We start from the raw sequence: 6,033 nt of genomic DNA on the forward strand, positions 1-6,033 counted from the left end.
TAGAGAAAAAGGAAATCTACGACAAGCACTTTGGCAACGTAAGCGAATGAAAATTTCAAAATTGTCAACAAAGACCTATCGCTCGGTTCTCAATGGATCACTACCATGTCACGGAATCGCATCCTATAAATTGCAACGCTTGGCACATTGGAGATTCAAACCATCCATTAAATTTCTTCCAAGAAGCATTAAGCTTACTTTTTGTCCTTGCACTCCAAATTCTGTCCTCGCCTGTGAAACAACAGAAACATTGGCTTAACAACATGAAGAGTGGTTATGCCAAAGTTGATGAAGAGAAAGCAGAAAACTCGAAAAGCAGAAGCGTGGTAGTTGCTCCGACGTCAATTCTCGTTGTGGCCGCACTCGTGTTTGTGGCTGTCAATGCTTCTGTGGCCTCAAACGCCAATGCTCATCATCATCGTCATGCTTGGAGAACGGTCTCCAAAGTGGCGAACACAGCGTGTAGCAACGCCCGTTATACTGAGCGATGTGTCTCGTCCATGGCTTCATATCCTTCTTCTCAGACTGCCAAGCTTCCTGATCTCGCAAAGTTCGCCTTCCAAGTGAGCTTGCAAAGAGCTCAAAAAGCCCACGACTTCGCCCTAACTCTTCAAAACAAGGTGATGAATGAAAGAGAGCGAGCGGCGTGGCAAGATTGTTTGGAGCTCTTCGAAGATACCATCGATCGTCTCAACGTCTGCTCGAACAACGGTTCCTTACACACAGACTCCCCTATTTGGCTGAGTGCAGCTCTGACAAACCAGGAAACCTGCTTGAACGGATTTCGTGATCTCAATTTGAGTGCCACCAATCCCATCAGGGCTCTCATGTCCTCCAGAGCTGTCAATTTGTCAGAACTAGTCAGCAACTCGCTCTCCATGTTCAAGCTCTCCACTTTGCCTCCCAAGACCATTAATAACCGCCGCCTGCTATCTGTAATTAACGGAGATTTCCATTCCCACCATGGCCGTGAGAGTAAAGATGGATTTCCCGAATGGCCAGCCAAGCGAACGTGGTGGTAGCCCAGGACGGTTCTGGCAATTACTGAACAATCACCCAAGCAATCAACGCTGCACCCCAGAAGAGCAGCAAAAGATACATCATTTATATTAAGGCCGGAACATACAAGGAGAACATCGACATATCCAACAAGATAACCAATTTGATGTTGGTGGGAGACGGCAAGGACAAAACCGTGGTGACTGGAAGCAAGAGCGTCCAAGACGGCGTCACTACCTTCAAAACTGCAACTGTCGGTAAGACTTCAAAACCAGGAGATAGTAGTTTAGAATTTGCCCAAGTGAATTTTGTTATTGATTTTGTATTTGTGTGTTTGTGCGTGCTTTTGCAGCTGTTTCTGCAACGGATTCGTGGCAAGAGATATGACGTTCGAGAACACGGCAGGGGCGGAGAAGCACCAGGCGGTGGCACTTCGAGTAGGGTCTGACCAGTCGGCGGTGTACCGGTGCAGCATCAAAGGCTACCAAGACACTTTGTATGTCTACTCCCTCCGCCAATTCTACCGCGAAGTTGATATCTACGGCACCGTGGATTTCATCTTCGGCAACGCAGCGGTCGTCATCCAGAACAGCAATATCATGGCCCGACGTCCCATGAGCAACCAGATCAACACAATTACTGCCCAGGCAAGAACAGATCCTAATGAAAACACCGGAATTTCCGTCCAGAATTGCATATTGTCAGCGTCTTCTGATCTCGAAGCTGTGAAAGGGTCCATCAAGACATACCTGGGGAGGCCGTGGAGGGAATACTCTCGCACTGTGTTTATGCAATCCACTCTGGGTGATCACATATACCCTGCTGGTTGGTTGGAATGGGACGGTAATTTCTCTCTGAGCACGTTATACTACGGGGAATACAGCAACACCGGAGGTGGCGCAGGAACGTCAAAACGTGTGAATTGGCCTGGGTTTCATGTGTTGACCAGTGCCACTGAAGCCGCCAAGTTCACAGTTGCTCAATTAATCTCTGGGATCTCATGGATTCCTGCTACAGGAGTCGCTTATACTTCAGGCTTATTTATTGTCGACCAACATTTTGAAGAAATAACGTTATAATTGTCATATATTTATATTTGCTTTTCTTGTGACAATCTATGGAATAAAGGTAGTGGCAATAAGCCAAGTCTTGTGGCTTCAATATTTAATTAAAGATGTTGGAGTATTTTATTTACTTTCAAATTAAAATATAGATCTATAATTCATCATTTAATTAACCATGTAAAATTGAGTAATAAGATCAATATAATAGATAGGCAATGCAAGATTGATTCTAGAAGTGAAATGCATGCAACACATGGACTAAGAGACTAAGTATAAACCATTCAACTAGCAATCTCCTTCAAAGAATTGTTCTTCTACTCTACAGCACAAAAAAAACTTATAGTGTATGTAGCTCAATGCTAAATGCTAGTTCCCTCAAGAGAAAAAATTACTCATCTCTATGATTCACAATATTCTATGTCATTATTCATATAGGGAATTGTATTGTATTTTTTAGGTTGGTTTTAGCTAGACCATTAAGGTTTCACAATAAATCTATTGTTGACTATAATGAAGACAAAATAATAAAAGAACCCTCTATTTTATAAAAATGTTTTTGACTTATCATTTCAGGTTAAAAGTACAAACTTGTGTCACACTTTTATAAAGGAAATGGTCAATGCTAATTCAAATTTTTAAATTAAATCAATAGAAAGTGAAACTCCTACATTTGACCACCTTAACTTGGTCAAAACCTTATGAAATTTAAATTTTTTTAATTTTTCCCTACAGTAGATGAAGCATAGGATGTGATGCATGTTTCAGATTCAAAAAGTGTTATACCATTTGAAATTTATGAGTGTTTTTCAATCAGTCTATCAATTGGGAATTTTGTCAGAATTCAATTAGAAAATAAATAATAATTATTTATTAAAGCCGAAATAAGACAAGCCTTATATTGTTGGAAAGATGAGAACGTCCTTTAAAAAACCTTTTTGTTTTACCATTTATTGCTATAAAAAAAGTTGACAACCACTAGTGTAAAGTCTGGAAAATCAAGGAATATTGAAAAACACATTTTTGTAGTTGACTTTCCACGCTCGTCACTTCGAAGCCAAATCCCAAAGCAAACCCGACCCAAAATTTCAAATTTGAAATTTGTACAACAAAAAATGGATATCCGATAGAATCAGATATCCAATTATATCAGATATCCGATTTTAACATGTAAATTCAATAACTAAATTTGCACATAATTAATCTATTGTTTATTAATATATAAAGAGAGAGGGGGGAAGGGAGGGAGAGGGCGCGAGGGGGGAGAGGGAGGGAGAGGGCAGAAGGGGGGGAGAGGGAGGGAGAGGGCGGGGGAAGCGAGAGATAGATAGAGAGATATAGAGAGATTAGGGGAGAGGGAGAGAAATATTAGGGGAGAGAGAGAGGGGGGAATATATATATATATATATATATATATATACAAAGAGAGAGGGAGAGATTAGGGGAGAGAGAGAGAGGGATATTAGGGGAGAGGGGAGAGGGGGGAGGGGGGAGAGAGAGAGGGAGGGGAAGGGACATAGAGAGAGAGAGATAGAGAGGGAAGGGGAAGGGGTCCTATTGTATCCTATGACCCCTTAGGTGTCAAATTTTTGTAAGCAATATTGACACTATTTTTTATATTGTAATAATGGTTCATCTTGCCACCTTATGACACACTATGACCCCTTATGACACCATATGGTGTTGTTAGGGGTCATATGGTGTACTAAGGGGTCATGGGATATCATATGACCCCTTATGACACCATATTGGGTCATTATGGGTCCTATGGTGTCATAAGGGGTCATATTGTGTCCTATGACCCCTTAGGACACTAGACACCATAGGACCCCTGACGACACCAAATTGTATTGTTATGGGTCATATTGTGTTCTAAGGGGTCATATTATGTCATATGACCCCTTTAAGACACCATATGACCCCTTGGGACACAATATGACCCTTTACGACTCTATATGGGTCGTTAGGGATCATATGGTATCCTAAGGGGACATGGGATACCATATGACCCCTAAGGACAACATATTGGGTTGTTATGGGTCCGATAGTGCCCTAAGGGGTCATATTGTGTCTTACGACCTCTTAGGACACCATATGACCCCTTATGACATCAAATTGTGTTGTTATGGGTCATATTGTGTCCTAAGGGGTCATATGACCCCTTTAAGACACCATATGACCCTTGAGGACACAATATGACCCTTTATGACTCTATATAATGTTATTATGGATCATATGACCCCTTATGACACTATATGACACCATATGGTGTTGTTAGGGGTCACAGGTGTCCTAAGGGGACATGGGATACCTTATGACCCCTAAGGAGAACATATGACCCCTTATGACACCATACTGGGTTGTTATGGGTCGTATGGTGTCCAAATGGGTCATATTGTGTCTTATGACGTCTTAGGACACCATATTACCCCTTACGACACCAATTTGTGTCGTTATGGGTCATATTATGTCCTAAGGGCTCATATTGTGTCATATGACCCCTTTAAGACACCATATGACCCCTTAGGACACAATATGACCCTTTCCGATTGTATACGGTGTCGCTATGGGCCATATGACCCCTTATGACACCATATGGTGTAGTTAGGAATCATATGGTGTCCTAAGACGTCTTCGGGTACCATATGACCCCTAAGGACAACATGTGACCCCTTATGACACCATATTGGGTGGTTATGGGTCTTATGGTGTCCTAAGGGGTCATATTGTGTTTTGTGACCCCTTAGGACACTATATGACCCTTATGATACTAGATTGTGTCATTATGGGTCATATTATGTCATATGAACCCTTTAAGACACCATATGACCCCTTAGGACACAATATGATCCTTTATGATTCTATATGGTGTCGTTATGGGTCATATGACCCCTTATGACATCATATAGTGTCTGTAGGGGTCATATGGTGTCCTAAGGGGTCATTGTTGGCATTACAATAGAAAGGAGATTGTTGGCATTTCAATAAGGATATTGAGAAGGTTGTTGGAGATTATTGATATAACTGAAGAAGGATGATTACTATCTTAATAATATTGTTTTGTCATTGATGTCAAGAAATTGATTTTTTGATTTAGTATGATGTTGCCATATCTTGAGAAGTATGTGTTGATGAGTATTAGGAGGTCGGTAAGTGACACAGAAAGAATGTGATAATAAAGGGGAGAAATAAGTTATTCAATGGGCAACTATTACCGAGTTAGACAATGATGAGATCATGTTGTTTTGATTGTTTTGATATCCTACACATGTTGTTGATTATAAGTTTAATATTGTATTATGTCACTGAGAAAGGAACCTAGTCGGTAAACCCTAAGGTTGTCGATATCGGTTAAAGAAGGCAGAATGTCTACTGAGCGAAGTTCAGTATTAACCGAGTAACAACCGAGTTATAGTAGATCGCATTGGATGGATAAAAGTATTATTTAATGAAGGATGCTGATGAGATGGAGATGAATAAATGATTGGTATGTCACGCAAGAAGTTTTTTTTAAGGATCTACGTCAATGAAAAATCAAGAGGAAAATCTACAGCACAGATTGAACCGCAATAACCTAGCACAAGTTCCAAGGCGAGGTAAAACATTTTTTGATCAAAGGATTCATTGAGCCTAGTCTAGTTTAATGATCTGATGGCTAATATTGATCATGGGAAATGTGATCAAGGAGATTAAGCGGTTAGAAATTGTTTAGAAATAAGGAATTGTTGATAAATAATGTATGTGGGAAAATGTATGCACAATGATGCTATAGGATTGTTTACTGAGCTCAGAAGCTTGAAGAACATATTGAGAAGCCCAACAAGCCCAACAAGGGACTAGATAAGTCTTATGACAAGATCGTTTTGAGAAAATAGAATCTACTTTAGCATTTCAGATGTGAAGTTGCAGATATAATTTATTATTGTTATTTGTTTTGTAAGTGACAGGAAATCTCTTAATCGAGTGGACCTAA

At 40.4% G+C, this 6,033-nt stretch overlaps 1 pseudogene; it reads left to right on the plus strand.

Moving 5' to 3' along the window:
• The first annotated feature begins 263 nt into the window (after positions 1-263).
• On the plus strand, positions 264-2,078 carry LOC131049347 (pectinesterase-like; annotated as a pseudogene).
• Positions 2,079-6,033: the final 3,955 nt, after the last annotated feature.

The sequence above is a fragment of the Cryptomeria japonica genome, chromosome 6, assembly GCF_030272615.1.
Source record: "Cryptomeria japonica chromosome 6, Sugi_1.0, whole genome shotgun sequence".
In the NCBI taxonomy this organism is placed as follows: domain Eukaryota; kingdom Viridiplantae; phylum Streptophyta; class Pinopsida; order Cupressales; family Cupressaceae; genus Cryptomeria; species Cryptomeria japonica.